We start from the raw sequence: 22,184 nt of genomic DNA, 5'->3' as shown, positions 1-22,184 counted from the left end.
TTGTCTAATATTCTCCTCCCTACCGGGTCCCTGAGAAGCGTGAGGGTCAAAATCACCCTTTCCTGCTGTGATTTGCATATGAAAATAGGAAGTACATGGTCCTTCACTACTTTTATCAAGACTTTAAAGACAAGGAATGTGAACTGGTAGGCACAATTCAGAGCATATTCAGAATTGGGATGGGATTCTGATCTAACACCTGGCTATCATTAAATGAATCTCTACAATCAGCAAGCTAGCAATTTGTGTGCGCCACCAGAGGTGCAAAGATAAATAAGACGTAGTCCCTGCCCTGTAGGATCTCAGCCTGTTGAGGAGACAAACACAACAGCCAGCAATTACGATCACTGGCCAGTATCACAGAGGAGGGAGCAACAGAATTGGCTACTGAGGAGGTGACACTTCAATTGAGATTTGTAAGTGCTGCCCAAGTTAGTATGTCGGTCCCTTAAAGGGAAGTTAATGCATATGGATACCAGAATTCCACTTAATTTATTTTACATCCAGTGTGACAAATGGCACTTCTCGCCACGGGTGTACAAAATGCCTCCAAGTTACTGTCTCAAAGCAATCTAGAAGCTAAGAGAATTTCATTGATAGACTAAGTGGCCAATGTTATCCCGTTCTGTACATCAAGACAACAATGACGTTGAGAAGCATGTGTTTATTTGACCACAGGGGAATCGGGTCAGGCTTCAGGTTTTAGATATCAGGCATATGTGGGGGTTCTTTGTGCCATCTCTAGCCCTTAGTTCTTCCTCGAAAAGTCCCACAGATTAAAATTAGATGTTGCTGGCATACAAGGAACGTTTTTAATGTAATAACCGCCTGTTTACTTCTTAGAGCTGTAGACAGCTTAGAATAGGGATGTCTATCTTGTTGGCATTTGCTGTTTTATAGGAAAATTAAAGTCTCATAAAGACACAGTTCATTGAGCCAATTAAGCTGGTCTGTTAAAATTATGCAGAATATGTGGCAATAACTCTAAAAGCTATTATTGATTCAAAACATAGACCATGAAATCCAGGTTTCAGTACTGAAAAAGAAAAAAGTAGACCCAACATCTTGGTAATACTCATATGTTTCCATTTCAGTTTTACATTTTGTCTCTAGCCAGTGCTATTTCGGGTGTCGGATTACACTGTTGATGGAGAATATTTGTGGAAAATATCTGCTCTGCCAAGATGTTTGTATCCCCATTGCCGCCAGAATTCATATGTTGAAATCTTAACCCCCAAAGGTGAGGGAATTAGGAGATGAGGCCTTTGGGAGGGATGAGGTCATAAGATGGCGCCCTCATGGAAGTGGCCCCACAGAGCCCCTTGCAGCCCGTGAGGACACAGTGAGAAGGCTCCAGCTATGAACCAGGAGAGGACCTTCGCCAGAACGCGACCATGTTGGCTTCTTGATCTTGCGTTTCCCAGCCTCCAGAACTATGAGCTGTAAGTTCTTGTTGTTTATAAGCTACCCAGTCTGTAGTGTTTTGTGATAGCAGCCCTAACAGACAATATCAAATGGGTTGGATTAGGTCCTATAACTTCCCTCTTGTCAGCTTCTAGGAGATGAATTGACTTAATCAGACTTAGCTGATACCAAGGTCCTTGGCATGACTTAATGGCTCATTGTGGATTCTGGGAGAAGACCGAGTGCCTACAAATGAAGTAAGTAAGCCTACTCATAGACTGGTGGTGGACTTGGTGCTCCTGGCCGTGTCAAAGCCAAGGATGAGGGGGCTCTGCCTAGGGAATATTTCTTTGAAGGACCAGAATGTCTGTAATAGGTAGTGGTTCTTATCCATTCAGGGGGCAGGGATCCCTTTAAGAATGTGAGAAGACCGTGGAGTCATTCTTTAGAAAAGTGCACACGCATGCACGTGCGCACAAACACCCACACCCCATTTGGCATATAATTTTTAGGGGATTCCCAGTACACCTGAATCCAAGTTACTCACCCCAAGAACCCTAAGCCTATAGGTTATAAAGGGGCACCAGACCTCACTAGCATCTAAGCCTGACTGATCATTTTTTGGCTTTGTAGGGTATTGGGAGGGCTTGTGTCCAACAGAATGGAGCTAAGTGTTTCTGTGGGGTTGTACAAGAATGTAAACTCTGTTATGAAGGACTAACCAAGGTATTGGAATAAAGTTGAAGCCATTTATCTAAACCGTGATCTTTATACAGCTGACCACAGATCTTCTGCCTTATAGGAGGGCAGGCTGGTGGACCTCTTGGACCCGCCTCTTGGAAAGGTAAGAGCTTGCAGACATGTAATGTATGACAGCCTCTAGCTTCTAGGAGCATCCTGCCTTCATCCCGTTTCTTTAGAACCAGGGATCCTAGACAGGGCAAGACTGAGACTTCTGTGCCCAGCACACTGGAGTTAATTAATTTCAGGAGAAAATTATATAGAGCCACATCTACTTTATATCCTAGGAAATTATTTCCAACATTATCTTTTTGTCCAGCCACCTGCTTGAATCAAGTTTCTGTCAGCCTCTGGAAGTAGTAATTATTCCCTGCTCTGAAACTGAGCTCCGTGCTGGCTTTCTGCTAAGGGAGTGGACCCTTTGGTTGTCTGTGGTCTATTGTCAAGAATTATTTTGTCACTTACTATTGTCAGCTGTTGATTTTCCAACGGATACTATCTTTGAGGCTAAAAATAAATCCTCGCAACACAAGTCCCCTCTTTATGAAGTGTGGAAGACAATCTGCACCAGTCAATTATGGATATAATTTTGCAATAGGGAGAACATTTGTTAATGAGGAATGTCTCAAAGAGAAGGAAGGAGGCCTGGGTTTTATAGAGGCAAGTGAACAAGGGAGTCATCCACAAATCCTGTGGGACTCCTGAGAAAGGATGGAAGCGGGTCTTATCTGAGAATATGGGAAGGCTGGGTTGTCCTTTGTGGTGGTTAGCTGTTTCTTGGGACACAAAGCGGGGGCATTTCTTAACCATCACTGCTTTCAGGGAGCACAGGAGCATCCCAGATAAACTTCATCGTTGTCAAAAGCCATGTCTTCTTCAACTTTTAAGAACCTAAAGCAAATTTGAAAGAAAAAAATGTTTTGTAAGGTCTGAGATAAAATCAGAATTCTGGCATCTCGATTGCCTGTTCTACAAAAGACACTTAAGCTACTCCTCCTTTAATTTGGGTAAAGAAAACCGAAAACCTGCATGACTAAAGCTTAACAAAAGGAGGGGAATCAAAGCTGTTATGGTTTTCTTAGGGACCTAGAGAACCCATGGAATGATTTTCAACTTGGGCCAATCATGGAAACTCTTTCTGTAACTTACAGAAGTTCATTCAACATCTGTTTTTCTGAGCACATGTTATGTGCTAGGCATGGCTATAGATACTAGGGGTACAGCAGTCAATGCAACAGTCCAGAATTTCTCCACTTGTAGAGCTCCCTGCTATGGAGAAAAAGGATGCAACAAAGGGACAGGGAGAGCCAGGGGGATGGAGTAGAAGGCGACATGAGTAAAAACCTGGAGGTGAGGGAGAGAGCCACGCTGAGGCCCGAGAGAACATTCTGAGTGACGGGAAGAATGAAATGTGAAGGCTTGAGATAAGAGCTTTCCAGACATTTTCAAAGAATAGCAAGGGGGTCAGGGTGGCTAAAGTGTGGTGGGCAAGCAGGCAGGTAGTAGGGGCTGAGGTCGGAGAGCTGGGAGGATCAGAGGGGGAGCGTCTGACAGGCTACTGGCTTTTGCTCAGGGTGAGATGGGAAGCTACTGCATGGTTTTCAGCAGAGGCAATGACATCATCTAACTTACCGTCCCAAAGGATCACTCTAGCTGACATTTTTAGAGAGCTGAAGCAGGGAAATAGTGAAGAGGCTGTTGCACTAATCCTGATGAGAAGATGGAGACTTGGGTCAAGAAGGACATGTGAAGTGCAGTGGATGCGTGGTACCCTGCTCAGGTCCCCTTCAGAAATGAAAGATTTATTCCTCCTGCAGCAGGGAGGTCTCCAGCTGATAGCCTTTGGCTGTCAGCTCTCTTTAAGAATTGCCCCCTCTGAGGAGAGCCATCTTGCACAATGGCCTTGCCCCTTCCTGGACAGCCTGCATTCAGTGACTATAGGTGAAGAGGTATAAAGGCCTGGCTGCCCACCTCAGTTCAGAGCAGCTCCCAAGGGCCATCCCAGCTCAGGGCTCCTTGTGGAGTCAGCTCAGGCCTTCTTTGTGACAGTATCTCAGCCCCACTTCCCCCTCTTTCTAAGCCTGTTTCCTTCCCTTTAACAGGTGTCGATCCCAGGAGCACTCTCTAATCACCTTCCTGCCCACCCAGCTCCATCTCAGAATCAGCTTCCAGGCACGCGCATCCTGTGACGTGGAGGTGGTGAGCAGTGGTCAGGTTCTGATTACATTGTGAAGGTAGAACCAAATGGATTTGTTGATGGGTTGGATAAGGTGTTAAAATGACAAAACCTGGTGGTGAAACATCAAGATTGTATTTTTAACAAATGGAAAGATGGAATCGTTATGAACTGATATGAGAAAGGCCATGAGAAAGGCAGGGATTTTTTTGAGGGGGGTGGTGGAAGTTAGGAAATATATTAGAAATAAAAATAAATTCTTAATATTCATACAGGTAAAAAGTCAACTTCCATTTCCAGGAGCAGACTCTTAACTTTGAATACTCCCAATGTTATTCAGTTTTAGATATAATCTGTTGTAGCCAACATTTCATTTCATTGGAGGAACGTCAGAGTAATTAAACATAGACAGTGTGAACACATATGTTCAGTCATTACCCGGGGGTTGCTAATTCATAGAGACACAAATAGCAATAGTTGGTTTTACAAGGGAACAAAGCCAGCCGTTGGCACGTCCACCGGGGTATATATCAAGAAGTGTTTTCTCTGCGAGACCCGTAGTATCCACAGTATAGTAACAGGCTCCCATGAGAAGCTGAAAAGAAGCAAAGCTGCTTACAGACTGCATATGTCACACAACCAGACAGTGATCCCAAGGCAACCTAGAAGGGATCACCGTGACATGACATCACCCCCTTTTATAGATACAGTTCTGAGAAAATTCACAATAGAGAGAAAATTCACTGTGGGGAACAGTAGTTAGGACATGAATCTTGAGCTGAGGCTTGACAGAAGTGTAAAGTCAGTGGAGAGGCTGGGAATGGGGTTTCTAGAGGAGGAAGGAATGTGCGAGAAGTGAGGATGGATTAGACGGATACTAGGAACAGTAGTGATGCGTATGCCTCCCAACAAAATTACATCAATTGGGTAAAGTGGGGCAAGTCAGCTGACTTCTAAAACCAGGCAAGGAGTTTGGAGTTTGCATTTTAAATTACCAAGGGAACAGAAGAAATCTTCTCAGAAGCTTTAAGGTGCCAGTGTGCATTGTGAATCTCCAAAATGGAAATGTGCAGTATTTACCAAACTTAACATTGGAAGCTTTTTTTCGGTGACCACCTATTAACAACTTTGGAAAGATTTGTTCTACAGACATACTGAGGCAGAGGACACGAAACCTTGGAGTGAGTGTGCTGGGGAAAGTAGGGCTCAAAGGTACCAAAAATAACCAAGATTTTTAAAGGGCACGAACGGTATTCTGGGTGGTGTACAAATAGCATCAATCTATTCTCATCCTCACAATTCATCCTCACTGTTAGCAGCACGTTATGGGTCACTTGGAAAGAGACTCGTGGCTTTCTGGGACCTTCTTTCCCTCTTTAGTGATTGATAAATCTGTTGCATTTTTCATCATATGATTCTTGTATCCTTGCAGAATACCTTTCTGGCTTGGTGTCACACTGCATTTAGTTCAAGCAATAGGTTGCACTGCCTGTTCGTCAGCAGGTAGCGGGCACTCTCTCTGGTCATTGTCAGGTGCCAGGTGGCACCTGTCAGACAAGCAGAAGAAACTGGTCTTGCTCCTAACAGCAGCCCCAAACCAGGGAGGCTCTGTCTGCAGCGCCAGGCCTTTTCTGTCTGTCCCCACTCTTGCCACGACTTTTTATATCTTTGCCGTCTTCTCATTTGGGTTCTCATTTGCTTACTCTGGTCCCCACCCCCCACCACTAAGCCACTTGGTAATTGAACTTGACTTTCATTCTATTTTAAAAAATCTGAAAATAGCTTGTTTTCCCAGTAAGGCCTCCGGCAAGACCTTAACTTTAGTTTAGCAATAGTTCCCAACCAGGAGTGTTACCACATCCCCCCAGCCTTCTACCATGTGGCATTTGGAAATGTTTGGAGGCATTCTTCGTGGGGAGTTATCACCCACCATGCATTATTGGAGGGGGTGCTATTACCATGGAGAGGGCAGTGGCCAAAGGTATTAGGCATCAGCTGGCACTGTGGGCACTAGCCCTACACAGTGAAGAGCTGCCTCACCCCAAATGCCCTTAATGACCCCAGTGAGAATCACTGTGTGCTTCCCAGACTCCAGTCATTTGAGTACCACTTTGACAATTTTTCATTTGTAATGCACCACCTGTGCCAATATTTTTTTTAGTTAACTCAAAAATTTTTTTTCTTTAAGCAATAGTGTGTTTGAAGTAATAGGTCAGTGCTATTTTTAAAATGTGATTTAAAGTACACGTAAAAATAAATACCTAACCCCTCATACAAAATATTCTTCATTAGTGATACACATATGAAGTTTGGGAACACTAGGCAGTGCTTATGGCTGCATACCTTTCTGGGGTTTTGGTGAGGGCATTAGCCTTAAACACATTTCTCTTCTGAAATATGAAGGTCTAAGCAAGTGTTTGATGGACTCCTTAGCCCGGGCCTTATAAGGGCAAAGGCCACGTGTTTAATGTCCCGTAAAGGTCATTTATACAAAGATGTCTATTCCACTGGCATCCTTGACCCAAGTCAGCTGTCTCTTTGCTGGTTGCAAAGTCAAAGGATAAAAATGAGGCTCGCTTGGCATTCACCTCCTTGGATTGTAGGCTCCGTGAAGACAGACCTGGGTCTTGTGTCCCCACCTTTCCTAAAGCAGAGTCTGACACACGCTTTGTGATTAATGCAATTCTCAGTAAGTGAATGAGATCATGAAGAGATGAGTGTATGCTTATCCCTCCTCCAGACGTACAATGGAGGACTGTAAATGCTACTGTCACTGAGTCCAAAAAGTCTTGCGTATAAGTTTCTTGGGCAAGTTCTGTAAATTCTCTGTGCTTCAGTTTCATTACCTCTGAAATCAGGTTGTAATAATACCAACCTTACAGCACTGTTATGAGGAATCAATGAGATAATGTTTGCAAAGTGCTTCAATCAGTGTCAGGCATAGAATAAATGTTATAGAAATATTTGATGACGAATGGATGGTGTCTGTCTTATATTCAGGTTTTCAATATTTGTTGAAAGAGTGAATCAACAGATACTGGGCCACAGTGTTCCTACACTCCAGGTCCAGATCCTCAGCTGTTCCCAGGGGCAGCAGCAGATGCTGAAACAGAACTTCCCTAGCCCTGGCCAGGGGGTCCGGCTACAGTTCTCAGCACAGGAAGAGCTCGTCCAGAACAGGTAACCTAGGGTGATAAGCCCCACCCCCTCCTCAGTCACCCGCTGCACAGCGATTCGTCCTGGTGTTTGTTTGAGGCAATGCTAGAACGTGTCCAATTAACTCAATTCCTGGTCGCCTCAGCTGACTCATTGTGCAGGAACACTGCATTCACAGACAGTGAGCATAGAGGTGGGGGAGGGAGGGCAAAGGAGGCAAGGCAGCGCTGGTGGAGCATTTATTAGGAGCCAGGCTCAGGGAAGGTGATTTCAAGTGCCTTGTGTCATTCCATCCTCTGACAACCTTAGGAGTCAGGATTTTAGCCTTATTTCCCTCATTTTACAAGTCAGAAAACTGATGCTCAAGGAAGTTAACTAACCCAGCCAAGGTCATACATAGCAGTGTCAAAATTTGAACTCAGGCCCATGTGAGTGGTTTTATAACCCCAGTATATAGTCCAGGTACTGCCAAGGACCCCAGCATGGCTGTCAGCTTCATACTGAAATGTTTCCAGCCCACCTGCTGGGTTTTTGGTGTCGGTAGCTCTCTCCCCTCATTATTGCAGACAGCAAGTGGGTGATGTTCATAAAATAGATGATCTTTAATAGCTCCCACCTGCTGCCAACCGTGGAGTCATGTGAAATAGCACAACAGAGTTGAGGTTGCTCTTATTACCCCGTGGGATTTCGTCAAAAGCCAAAATAATCCTGGCTGAGACAGTGTGTGGGCAGGGCACGGCAAGAGCTTTTGAATAGGGTGTTTGTCTCCTTGGCTGAAGGAAAAGTGCTCTATTCATGACCTTCTCCTGATAGGTCTTTTGCATGAGAAAGTGTAGGAAAAGCCAGATTCTCAGAGAGAAGAGGCCTGTCCCCTTTCTCGGAGCAGGGAGATCCCACATCCCATCCCTAGCAAAACGATTTTAGATGAACAGTTGAAATGTTTTTCTCCCACAATTGTGGGGCTGTACTAAGAAGTTGTCTTAGTATCTGAGTGTTCTGGGGAGGATTCTGGCTCTTTTTAGCCAAATGAAATCTGAGCTTCTTCTTGACGTCACTCACAATCCTCGTTGCTCTCTATCTCTACCCCAAAGCCTTCCTTCTGTCCCCACGGACTCCAAGACTATTTTCAAAGTGAAACGTCATTAGCCTACTCTACCCTCTGAGGAGTAATCCTCCTGCCTTTTGCAGATGACTGTGACTGTGTCCTGCCTACCAAACAGCTCATCTTGTCAAATCATCCACACGATTGGGACATGACCTATCATCTGAGTTTATTAATTCCAGCAAAGATGATGTGAGGTGGTTTTGGTCAACCTCAAGTTTGGGCTTCCACGTAAAAACCTGAGGCGTTCCCTTTCCAGCCCCATGTCTAGGAACTAAACAGGTCTCCAACCATGGTGGCCGCCCTTGTAGGGCAGGGCTGGCCTTGGCAGGAATGGGGCCAGTATTCAGGATTCACAGTGACTGTTTCAGGCACAAACCCATGCGTATGTGTCTAACTGCTGGAATCTCCAGACACAGTTGGCACCTGTGAGAACCTCTTCCCGCTCGTGTCCAGGCTGTTGGCGTCCTGTATCAAGTCACCATGGTTTCCTCTTCTTTTCAGTTCAGGAAATTTCTCTGGGCTCTGTATCTCACTTACCAGCTCCAACTTTTCTGCTCTTACCTGGATCTTTCGTTCACTCATTTAACAATTTTTTGGTAGCACCTCCTAGTGCTGAGTGCAGATGAGTGACATCAAAACAAAACAAGCATAGATACTATCCTCATGGACCTTACAATCAGCTTGAACAGTTACAAGCTGTGACAAGTGATAAGAAGGAAGAGATCAGCGAGCTATGGGGTCATACTGAAGGGAAGCCTCAAATGTTCCTGTGAGGACAATCTGGTTCCCCACTCTCTCCCTCAGTGCTTGAGGCCTGGTCCTGGGTTTCCTTCATTTTGTTAACCTTCCGTTAGGGTGACTCAGTTGCACTATTCATTGGGCCTTTGGGTCCTTCTCTCCAAGATGGCACCTCTCATAAAGCCCCTTGGTTCTGTGAACTACAGCCAAAGATGACAGGGTGAAGGCTATCAATAATGATCTCTTCTACGAATGCTAGTCGATGGCTGTGGAAATGGGGAGAGGAAGGTCGGCATGCTGCACAACGGCTTGTAACCTGGAAGCATTACCATAAGTTCAATGTCCCGATTCTGTGGCACTGGCATTGAGGTGCCATTTCTTGTGCCCTGGCCCTTCAGCCTAACTGGGCAGCATATACTGTCCTGAGCCCTGCATCCCAGGACCACAGTATTTCAGAGGAGGTGTCATATAATATGACTTCATTTGCCTACAGGACTTAGTTTAGGAGTGTTGTTCCATTTATTAACTAATTCAGAAAACATTTGAGCCAATGATTGTTTTCCAGGCTTAGGCATCATCTACTGCCTTCTCACTGTAGAGTCACTATGGAGTCATCTCATCTTCCTTTCGTGATTTCATTTCTTCCATTTTCTTTTTTTCCCTCTTTCTAAGACTCATATCGGGTTTAGATATCAGACTTTCTGGCTTCCTCCTTAAATGTTAACTTTTCTCTCCTATTTTCTGTCATTTTGTTGTTTATTGGAAATTTTATCAAATTTTTCATCCAACCTTTTTATTGGATTTTAAAATTTATGCCATATTTTTTCATTTCTAAGATGTTTTTGTTTTATGGATACTCCCTTTAAAATAGCATCCTTTTGCTTCATGTTTGCAAATATTCTCTTAGCTCTCTGACAGTTTTCACCTTCTTTTACCTTCAAATTACTTTAATCTCTACATTTGTAATCTCTGTTATGTTTGAGTCTTTCTTAATGTCTGGTGATCCTTGGCTGTCATTTATATTTTAAGTTGGGGCACTAAAAAGCTTAATACTAGCTCTCTATTGTGGGTGGGGCTTGAAGACCACCAGGTCACAAGCAGGGTGATGAGGCTGGGCAGTTTAATTTGATAACCCAAATGTCAGTATCTTTAGGTCTTTTCTTTCAGCTTGTAAGATGCTTTTCAGTGAAGAATCTTCTTTGTTTTTGTTTTTTCAATTTGAATTTTATTTTATTTTTTATACAGCAGGTTCTTCTTACTTAACTATTTTATACATATTAGTGTACATATGTCAATCCCAATCTCCCAATTCATCCCACCACCACCCCCTGCTTTCCCCCCTTGGTGTCCATACATTTGTTCTCTACATCTGTGTCTCTATTTCTGCCTTGCAAACCGGTTCTGTACCACTTTTCTATATTCCACATATATGTGTTAATATACGATATTTGTTTTCCTCTTTCTGCCTTACTTCACTCTGTATAACAGACTCTAGGTCCATCCACGTCTCTACAAATGACCCAATTTCGTTCCTTTTTATGGCTAAGTAATATTCCATTGTATATATATACCACATCTTCTTTATCCATTCATCTGTCGATGGGCATTTAGGTTACTTCCATGACCTGGCTATTCTAAATAGTGCTGCAGTGAACACTGGGGTGCATGTGTCTTTTTGAATTACGGTTTTCTCTGGGTATATGCCCAGTAGTGGGATAGCTGGGTCATATGGTAATTCTATTTTTACTCTTTGAAGGAACGTGCATACTGTCCTCCATAGTGGCTGTATCGATTTACATTCCCACCAACAGTGCAAGAGGGTTCCCTTTTCTCCACACCCTCTCCAGCATTTGTTGTTTGTAGATTTTCTGATGATGCCCATTCTAACCAGTGTGAGGTGATACCTCATTGTAGTTTTGATTTGCATTTCTCTAATCATTAGTGATGTTGAGCAGCTTTTCATGTGCCTCTTGGCCATCTGTATGTCTTTGGAGAAATGTCTATTTAGGTCTTCTACCCAGTTTTTGTTGGGTTGTTTGTTTTTTTAATATTGAGCTGCATGAGCTGTTTATATATTTTGGAGATTAATCATTTGTCCGTTGCTTCATTTGCAAATAGTTTCTCCCATTCTGAGGGTTGTCTTTTTGTCTTGTTTATAGTTTCCTTTGCTGTGCAAAAGCTTTGAAGTGTCATTAGGTCCCATTTGTTTATTTTTGTTTTTATTTGCATTTCTCTAGGAGGTGGATCAAAAAAGATCTTGCTGTGGTTTATGTCAAAGAGTGTTCTTCCTATGTTTTCCTCTAAGAGTTTTATAGTGTCTGGTCTTACATTTAGGTCTTTAATCCATTTTGAGTTTATTTTTGTGTATGGTGTTAGGGAGTGTTCTAATTTCATTCTTTTACATGTAGCAGTCCAGTTTTCCGAGCACCACTTATTGTAGAGACTGTCTTTTCTCCATTGTATATACTTGCCTCCTTTGTCATAGATTAGTTGACCATTGGTGTGTGGGTTTATCTTTGGGCTTTCTGTCCTGTTCCATTGATCTGTATTTCTGTTTTTGTGCCAGTACCATATTGTCTTGATCACTGTAGCTTTGTAGTATAGTCTGAAGTCAGGGAGCCTGATTCCTCCAGCTCTGTTTTTTTCCCTCAAGATTGCTTTGACTATGCAGGGTCTTTTGTGTCTCCATACAAATTTTAAGACTTTTTGTTCTAGTTCTGTAAAAAATGCCATTGGTAATTTGATAGGGATTGCATTGAATCTGTAGATTGCTTTCGGTAGTATAGTCATTTTCACAATATTGATTCTTCCAATCCAAGAACATGGTATATCTCTCCATCTGTTTGTGTCATCTTTGATTTCTTTCATCAGTGTCTTATAGTTTTCTGAGTACAGGTCTTTTACCTCCTTAGGTAGGTTTATTCCTTGGTATTTTATTCTTTTTGTTGCAATGGTGAATGGGAGTGTTTCCTTAATTTCTCTTTCTGATCTTTCATTGTTAGTGTATAGGAATGTAAGAGATTTCTGTGCATTAATTTTGTATCCTGCAACTTTACCAAATTCATTGATTAACTCTAGTAGTTTTCTGGTGGCATCTTTAGGATTTCCTATGTATGGTATCATGTCATCTGCAAACAGTGACAGTTTTACCTTTTTTTTCCAATTTGTATTCCTTTTATTTCATTTTCTTCTCTGATTGCCGTGGCTAGGACTTCCAAAACTATGTTGAATAATAGTGCTCACAGTGGACATCCTTGTCTTGTTCCTGATCTTAGAGGAAATGCTTTCAGTTTTTCACCATTGAGAATGATGTTTGTTGTTGGTTTGTAGTATATGGCCTTTATTATGTTGAGGTAGGTTCCCTCTATACCCACTTTCTAGAGAGTTTTTATCATAAATGGGTGTTGAATTTTGTTGAAAGCTTTTTCTGCGTCTATTGAGTTGATCATATGGTTTTTATTCTTCAGTTTGTTAATATGGTGTATCACATTGATTGATTTGCATATATTGAAGAATCCTTGCATCCCTGGGATAAATCCCACTTGTATGATCCTTTTAATGTGCTGTTGGATTCTGTTTGCTAGTATTTTGTTGAGGATTTTTGCATCTATATTCATCAGTGATATTGTTCTATAGTTTTCTTTTTTTGTAGTATCTTTGTCTGGTTCTTGTATCAGGGTGATGGTGGCCTCATAGAACGAGTTTGGGAGTGTTCCTTCCTCTACAATTTTTTGGAAGAGTTTGAGAAAGATCGGTGTTAGGTCTTGTCTAAATGTTTGGTAGAATTCACCTGTGAAGCCATCTGGTCCTGGACTTTTGTTTGTTGAAAGATTTTCCTCACAGTTTCAATTTCATTACTTGTGATAAGTCTTTTCATATTTTCTATTTCTTCCTAGCTCAGTCTTGGAAGGTTACACCTTTCTAAGAATTTGTCCACTTCTTACAGGTTGTCCATTTTATCGGCATAGATTTGCCTATAGTAGTGTCTTATGGTGTATTTCTGTGGTGTCTGTTGTAACTTCTCCTTTTTCATTTCTAATTTTATTGGTTTGAGTCCACTCCCTCTTTTTCTTGATGAGTCTGGCTAAATGTTTATAAATTTTGTTTATCTTCTCAAAGAACCAGCTTTCAGTTTTATTGATCTTTGCTACTGTTTTCTTTGTTTCTATTTCATTTATTTCTGCTCTGATCTTTATGATTTCTTTCCTTCTACTAACTTTGGGTTTTGTTTGTTCTTCCTCCTCTAGTTCCTTTAGGTGTAAAGTTAGATTGTTTATTTGAGGTTTTTCTTGTCCTTGAGGTAGGATTGTATTGGTATAATCTTCCCTCTTAGAACTGCTTTTGCTGCATCCCATTGGTTTTGGATCATCTTGTTTTCATTGTCATTTGTCTCTAGGTATTGTTTGATTTCCTCTTTGATTTCTTCAGTAATCTCTTGGTTATTTAGTAACGTATTGTTTATCCTCCATGTGTTTGTGTTTTTTACATTTTTTTCCCTGTAATTGATTTCTAATCTCATAGTGTTGTGGTTGGAAAAGATGCTTGATATGATTTCAATTTTCTTAAATTCACCGAGGCTTGATTTGTGACCCAAGATGTGATCAATCCTGGAGAATGTTCCGTATGCACTTGGGAATAAAGTGTATGGAATGTCCTATAAATATCAGTTAAATCTATCTGGTCTGTTGTGTCATTTAAAGCTTGTGTTTCCTTATTAATTTTCTGTCTCAATGATCTGTCCATTGGTGTAAGTGAGGTGTTAAAGTCCCTCACTATTATTGTATTACTGTCCATTTCCTCTTTTATAGCTGTTAGCAGTTGCCTTATGTATTGAGGTACTCCTATGTTGTGTGCATATATATTTACAATTGTTATATCTTCTTCTTGGATTGATCCCTTGATCATTATGTAGTGTCCTTCATTGTCTCTTGTAACGTTCTTTATTTTAAAGTGTATTTTATCTGATATGAGTATAGCTACTCCAGCTTTCTTTTGATTTCCATTTACATGGAATATCTTCTTCCATCCCCTCACTTTCAGTCTGTATGTGTCCCTAGGTCTGAAATGGGTCTCCTGTAGACAGCATATATATGGGTCTTGTTTTTGTATCCATTTCGCAAGCCTGTGTCTTTTGGTTGGAGCATTTAATCCATTCATGTTTAAGGTAATTATTGATATGTATGTTCCTATGACCATTTTGTTAATTGTTTTAGGTTTGTTTTTGTAGGTCATTTTCTTCTCTTGCGTTTCCCACTTAAAGAAGTTCCTTTAGCATTTGTTGTAGAGCTGGTTTGGTGGTGCTGCATTCTTTTAGCTTTTGCTTGTCTGTAAAGCTTTTGATTTCTCCATCAAATCTGAATGAGATCCTTGCTGGGTAGAGTGATCTTGGTTGTAGGTTCTTCCCTTTCATCACTTTAAATATATCATGCCACTTCTTTCTGGCTTGTAGAGTTTCTGCTGAGAAATTAGCTGTTAACCTTATGGGAGTTCCCTTGTATGTTATTTGTCATTTTTACCTTGTTGTTTTTAATAATTTGTCTTTGTCTTTAGTTTTTATCAGTTTGATTACTGTGTGTCTCAACGTGTTTCTTCTTGGTTTTATCCTGTATGGGACTCTCTGAGCTTCCTAGACTTGGGTGGCTGTTTCCTTTCCTATGTTAGGGAAGTTTTCGACTATAATCTCTTCCAATATTTTCTCAGATCCTTTCTCCCTCTCTTCTCCTTCTGTGACCCCTATAATGTGAATGTTGTTGCGTCTAATGTTGTCCCAGAGGTCTCTTAGGCTGTCTTCATTTCTTTTCATTCTTTTTTCTTTATTCTGTTCTGCAGCAGTGAATTCCACCATTCTGTCTTCCAGGTCACTTATCCGTTCTTCTGCCTCAGTTATTCTGCTATTGATTCCTTCTAGTGTAGTTTTCATTTCAGTTATTGTATTGTTCATCTATGTTTGTTTGTTCTTTAATTCTTCTAGGTCTTTGTTAAACATTTCTTGCATCTTCTTGATCTTTGCCTCCATTCTTTTTCCGAGGTCCTGGATCATCTTCACTATCATTATTCTGAATTCTTTTTCTGGAATGTTGCCTATCTCCACTTCATTTAGTTGTTTTTCTGGGATTTTATCTTGTTCCTTCATCTGGTACATAGTCCTCTGCCTTTTCATTTCGTCTGTCTTTCTGTGCATGTGGTTTTCATTCCACAAGCTGCAGGATTGTAGCTTTTCTTGCTTCTACTGTCTTCCCTCTTGAGAAGAATCTTCTAATAATCCTGCATTGTATTCTGAAAACCATGTTATGGAAGAGGGCCAGGAGCTTTAGGGGGAGGGTTTCAATATTTAGTATTTAATCCTTCTGCTTTCAAAATGGTTACTGCCCTCAGCTATACCATGTGTCCTCCTCTCAGAGACCTTCTGTTTTTACTTTGTCCAGAATCCCCATTTTCTGCTGAGGTAGAAGAATTTGTCACCTGGTTGCACAAAGTAAGAAAGAGGATTTGGGAGGGAGGTCTAGCTGCCCCTTAGACTTCTGTCCTTTCCTTTTTCCCTGAATCATACACCCCTGATGCTTCTAACTCTTGAGCCTTTGGCGTTCTATATGTATTGGAAAATGGGCTGTGACTTAGCTTGCTCACTTAGGACATAGCTTTCTTGGGTCTGCTAGGTCACTTGTCTTTCCTTCTTCTGTTTTCTAATTTGCAACATTTTGTGGCTATCATTTTGTCTCCAGTTCTCTTTTCCCTCTTAGATTTATGTCTTTGCAAAAAAAAATCCCTTCATGTCAGTTAGTGGGAATCCAGAGAAAGTACAGGAAAATATGTATGTTTGGTTTCTTACATTTAAAGTGCTTTATACTCTTCCTTCACATATATTTTACTGAGAAAATGTTCCAAGATGTTATTTTCTCTCTTAGTGGTTACTTTTTAAAAGGAAGGAAGGTAAGGAAGCTACAGCAATAATTTTGGAGACATTTTAGAGCATTTCTTACTGAGACAGTACTTTTGAACCAATTATTGCACATATGTTGTTGAGATTGCACTGACCTTAATTCACAAAGACAAAAATGTCGATTTTAGATTGAGGGAGTGAGGTAAATTGTGAAGATAAGTGAGGGGACGTGAAGGGAATGAGGTAAACTGAATACTCATGGTGGAGCAACACTAAAGAATAAAGCCCTGGGCCAGGTTGACCTGGAGATTATGTTTTACCAGTAAAGTCAGGAAGCATGCCTGGAAGTAGAATCCAAATGGTTTTTGATGGGGAGCCCAGAGACAGACATCAATGGTCTAGTTCAAAGGGCAAGGCAGAGACACAGTGTTGGAAACTTGAAAGGGACAATAGCTCAGAATCAAGACTGAGGACAGCAAAAGAGGGCTGGACAATCCCCCTCTTATGAAATGCCATTAGGGTGGTTTCTGTGTATGGGAAAGATTTAAAAGAATACTATCCAGTGTTGTTAAAGTTATGAAGAAGTAGGCATTCTCATATACTCTTGGAGTGTATATATTTGTATAGCCTTTATGGAGAGTACTTGGTAATTATATTGAATATATTAAAATTTAAAATGTGGATTTACTGTTACTCAGTGATTCCATCCCTAGGATAGTGATTCTATAGAAAAATTAACATACAAGGATGGATGTTCATTATATCATTGCCTGGAATAAGAAAAATTGAAACAACCAAAAAAACATTAATAGAAGATTGTTTAAATTCATGATGCTACATACCCAGATATAACTAGTCTTCATAAGGTGCTGCATTCAAAAGAAGGTAATTTAGTATATTTCAATGAACATTGAAAGAGGTCTAATTCGTAACCCACAGCTCCATTTAACAGTTTATCTCTGTTATACAGCCTTATCGTCGAATACTTGGGGCACCCATATGTCAGACAAAGGAAATCAGGTCAATTAATATATACTGACACAGAACAATATCTAAAATATGCTGTTCAATTTTTTAAATGTTATAAAATAAAATATGTAACATGACCTTATTTATGTTTAAAAATATATAAAGCCTTCCAGCTTCAAGTAATGGCAAGTAGTTTGTATCAGACTAAACATCCTACTGATAATAATTATAAACTCTGCTTATATATCTACTTCAAGGCACTAGAGAAGGACCAAAATCAGGCACAAACAGGAGGAGAGATAACTCACATTTAACTGGCTTTTCCCCTGCAGACATTCACTAGTCTGCAGAGCACAGACTTATTGGACTAAATAGTTAGAGGCCAGACTACAAGGCTGCCAGAGCAACTGGAAGTTGAAGGGAGCAGGGAAATCCCAGAAGGGTAGGAGTGATGGTTGGGAGGAGCCCTCAGATCTATGTACAAAACCTTCTCAAAAGCTTGGCTGACTCTTCAACTGCAAAGGCACAGGGCAAGTCTCCAAGGAGCAGAGCAGAAAACAACAGCTGGATGGCTGAAAGAACTGAGCAGAGACTTCAGCAGTTGCCTGGTACTGGGGAGACAGAGTTTGAAGTTAAAATCTACCAAATTAGAGGGGCTTGGTAAATATGTCTTGCATTTCTATGATATGCTGGAAGCATCATGCCTTAGATATAAGGACCATATCTCAGGACTGTGAGCTAAGGACTATGAGCCTAAGACTAAGAATAAAATTAAAATATAACTAGCCTAACAAATGGATAAACAAGCCTGCAGAAGAGTAATGTTATCCACAAGCAATTTAGCTGCCTTCTGGAGCAAAACCCCAGTACTCATCAGAGGAAGATAACAGAATTTAGATTGTCCGCAGTATGTCATTTACAGTGTCCAGTGTACAGTAACAATTACCAGACACACAAAGAAGCAGAAAAATGTGACCCATAATAAAGACACCAAAAAACAAAAACCAAATAAAAGGAGACCCACGGACAAAGCAGATGTTGAAATTAGCATGTAAAGACTTCAGGGCTTCCCTGGTGGCACAGTGGTTGAGAGTCCGCCTGCTGATGCAGGGGACACGGGTTCGTGCCCCAGTCCGGGAAGATCCCACATACTGCGGAGAGGCTGGGCCCGTGAGCCATGGCCCCTGAGCCTGCGTGTCCGGAGCCTGTGCTCCGCAACGGGAGAGGCCACAACAGTGAGAGGCCCGCGTACCACAAAAAAAAAAAAAAAAGACTTTAAAATTACTATTATAAATATGTTGAATAATTTATACAAAAGTGGATATAATTGTTTCTCATTATCAAAAAAAAAAATTAAAAAAAAAAGTGGATATAATATGTGAAGACATGGGGATTTGGGGAAAGTTATGAAAATGCTGAAAAACAAAAAGAAATATATGGAAATTGCAGAACTGAAAAATACAATATCTCAAATAAAGAATAGAATACCTGAAAAAACATTGGTTGTGATTAGCATCAGTTTGGAGATGGCAGAAGGAAAGATCAGGGAACCTGAAGAAAAGTCAACAAATATCACCAAATTGAAAAGAGAAAAAAAAAAAAAACTTGAAAAGAAATGAACAGAGCCTCACTTAACTATCGGAAAATAAGCAATCTAACATACGTGTTATTCAGAAGGAGAGGAGAGAACTAAGGGGCAAAAAGTATTTAAGGAACTTTTGGCTGAAGTTTTCCAAATTTGCTTAATAATATCAGTCCATAAGTCTAAGAAACCCAGTAAACCCCAGAGGAAAATACGTAAAAGAAATTCATATCAAGGCACATCATTGTGTTAAATGGCTGAAAAGGAAGGATAAAGAAAAATATCTCAAAAACAGCCAAATAAAAGACACAACATATACATAAGAATAAGATAGAATGACTGAAGATTGTTCATCAGAAATAACAAATAGGGAGTTGTTGAGGCAGGACTCCCCAGACCCTCTTCTCAGCAAAACAGTAAGTCACAGGAGCTCTATTCCAGGGAGTCATGGTGGGGAGGGCCAGGTCTCACTTCCCCCATTATGTCCTAGAATTCCTACTAAACAGGGTTTTTTTCATCTGAATCTTCTATATTTCTTTTCTCTCAAAATTTTTTTCTTTGATTTTTTTGCTATATGTTTAGGGAAAAATACTTTGATTTGGTCTTGCAAATCACTGCTTCTCTTTTCAGTTGTATCTATTCTGTAATTCATCTCCAACACTGAGTTTTAGAATTTGTTCATCATTATTTTTAATTTTTAAGTTGTCTTTCTTTTTCTCTGATTGCTGCCTTTTCTGTGGCAGCTGACTCTTGTTTAATGGATGTGATATCCATTGTATCTCGGGTACTAAATAAAATATTTTCAAAGCTTCTTACATTTGCTCATTTCTCAGGTGTCAGTTTGTTGCCAAAAACCTTGGCTCCCTGTTCACCAATAGCTGCATAGAAATATGGAGACAGAGATCTGGAGGAAAAGAAATAGAGAGGCTTTTTTATTCCTCTGCCAGGCAAAGGGAAGACACAGCAGGCTAGCGCCTCAAGAACTGTGCCCCTGTCTCCTGAGGAATTACAGGGGTCTTACAGGTGGAACTTGCAGTCCAGGGTAAGTGATAAGGATCAAAGTGGTGAAGGTCTTGCATTCTTCTTCTTGCAGTACTTTAAAAGTCACTGCTGGCGTCAGGCAGCCTGGTAATTGGGCCTGGCAGCCCTGTAATTGAGTCCTTTTGTCTGTGGGTTATCGGCCTATGACCTTTCTGAAATGCAAACAGCTACAAGGGGTGATTTGCTACAAGAAAGTGTAGGGAGAGTAAATACCAGGTGCAGGATGTAAATTACACAGAATTAGGGGGTAATAGGTGCAGAACGTAATTTACATGAAGTTAGGGGGGTGACAGGTTAACTTTGTGAAGGACAAATCTAATTACAGACACTACAGATTAGTAACAGTTAAAATACATCTAAGATTGATTAACTCTTTCAGGCCAGTTTATGTTTCTTCTCTAGCCTGTTGACTGTTCCCTTTATTTTCCCTGTTATCAGGAGAGGAAAAAAACCTCAATTATATTTTTGTTGCAACAAGTTCTTTACTGGTTCAGCTTTTAGTCTTTGAGTTTGGTTCAAAGGTCTGATGGTTCTGGATTGCTCATTTTCAGATTCTCTGGGGGCTTCTCCCATTGCCAGACCCCCAGGCTGGAGAGCCTGATGGAGGGCTCAGACTTTCACTTCTGTGGGAGAACTTCTGTGGTATAATTATTTTCCAGTTTGTGGGTCGCCCACCCAGCGTGCATGGTATTTGATTTTATCACTATCGCGCCCCTCCTATTGTCTTGCCGTAACTTCTTCTTTGTCTTTGGATATAGGGTATCTTTGTGGTAGATTCCAGCATCTTTTTGTTGATGGTTGTTCAGTTAGTTGTGATTTTGGTGTTTCAATAAGAAGAGGTGAGGTCACATCCTTCTACTCCACCATCTTGTCTCCCCCTGTGGGCTGTTCATTTCCATATGTACATTTATCAGTATTTGTAGCTATATCATTTCCTGAGCAATTGTTACGGTCCTCTTCCAACACCCCTTACCAGGCATGCCCCTGGAATGTGATGACTGACTGACAGATGTGTTGTGCCCCAAGGTTTATGGGCAGGGGGATGGGCCAGCAGGGTGGAGGCATTCCTCAAATAAGCAAGTAGGGAAAGTTCCCCCTTGGAGCACCTCAGAGGATTTCACACCTGTTCCAAGTTGCCTTTCCTTACATAACAATTCAGTAATGTCTGGGCCATGCCCTACTGTTCTGTCTGGCCCCATCCATATTCTAGGAGGCCCCCATGGCTGGTTCTTTACTAAGAGCCTGAGGGCAAACACCATAACTAGCTCCTCAGTGTGCAACTTGGGGGACAGTGGCCTGGCAGTGCTTCAACTCCTCGGTCAATATCCCATAATACACTTCTCTCCTGCTGACCCTGAGTTTGTTTTTCTCTTAGGAAAACCAGTGTATTCATATTTAATAGTCACTATTGAACATCCACTTTGTGCCAGGAGCTATACGAGGAAGAGAGGATACAATAATGAATAAGACAAATGATGACTTGTTCTGATGAAGTTTACAGGCTAGAGAATTATTCATCCAGCAGCCCCCTCCTTCAGCTGTGTTTCTCATCTCTCTGGTATTTCTGCCAGTCTGCTACTACTCAGAACTTCTTTAGTTTCTATTCAACTGGCATTTTCTAGGACTCAGTCTTACCTAGGACTAAGACTTTGTCTTATGTTATGTATCTCATTTCCCTAGTGTTTGGGAGGAAGGAGAAGTAGCCCTCTTGGCTCAGTCCATGATCTTGAACTAACCAGCTTTTTTTTTTTCTTCAAGTAGAAGAGGGATGGCAGTTGGAGTTCAGATGTACTCTCTGACCCAGGAGCAAAATAGGTAGTTGCCACACCCCAAAGGAAGGCTTTGAATACACTTTTTCTTACACTGGCTCTGGCTGTGGAACTGGTGTCTCTTTGGAGATCAGGGGGAAAAATTACAGAATTCTAGACCAATTCTAATGTTAGGGAACAAGCCTAGGATGAGGCTATGCAGCTCCCTGTTCTGCTTTCCGATTCTGCTTCTTCTAACGTTCTTCATGATCATCTTAACAACTGTGAGTTTAAGAATATGATTGAGAAAGTGCCAATTTGGGAGCATAAGAACAGAATATTTGACCCCCTCATGGTCCACCATATATTCCTGACACACACACCCCATCACCACCCAAGGAACACTTCTGAAGAAGAAACTTTTGCTGACACTATTCAAATATTGCTTTACTCCCTGATGTTTGGAGACCAACCAGACAGCTGGAGTCTTCGGGTCTTCTTTGGAACCCAAAAATCTCTTTATGCCTTTCAATTGCTCCTGTAGCTTTGACAGAAAACCTTATTTTCAACTAGAGATGATATTTATTCTAGTTGACCTTTGTTGATAAGACCCCTTTCCCCTACTGGTTTTGGGAGATTTATTT

General features: G+C 41.1%; 2 long non-coding RNA genes across 2 annotated transcripts in view; both read left to right on the top strand.

Moving 5' to 3' along the window:
- Positions 1–1,177: 1,177 nt before the first annotated feature.
- LOC132528770 (uncharacterized) lies at positions 1,178–2,158 on the top strand. The gene is made up of 3 exons (XR_009543293.1): positions 1,178–1,442; positions 1,553–1,661; positions 2,038–2,158. It is a non-coding gene; the product is annotated as an uncharacterized LOC132528770 (long non-coding RNA).
- Positions 2,159–2,205: 47 nt separating this feature from the next.
- LOC132528769 (uncharacterized) overlaps positions 2,206–22,184 on the top strand; it is a 42,638-nt gene continuing 22,659 nt past the window's right edge. Inside the window, exons 1-2 of the long non-coding RNA XR_009543292.1 lie at positions 2,206–2,248; positions 4,248–4,379. This is a non-coding gene — a long non-coding RNA (uncharacterized LOC132528769). The remainder of the gene's footprint in view (positions 2,249–4,247; positions 4,380–22,184) is intronic.

The sequence above is a fragment of the Lagenorhynchus albirostris genome, chromosome 11 (assembly GCF_949774975.1).
Source record: "Lagenorhynchus albirostris chromosome 11, mLagAlb1.1, whole genome shotgun sequence".
NCBI lineage: Eukaryota > Metazoa > Chordata > Mammalia > Artiodactyla > Delphinidae > Lagenorhynchus > Lagenorhynchus albirostris.
Note: the sequence above shows the minus strand (reverse complement) of the source record. Positions and strands in the feature narration are given on the sequence as shown.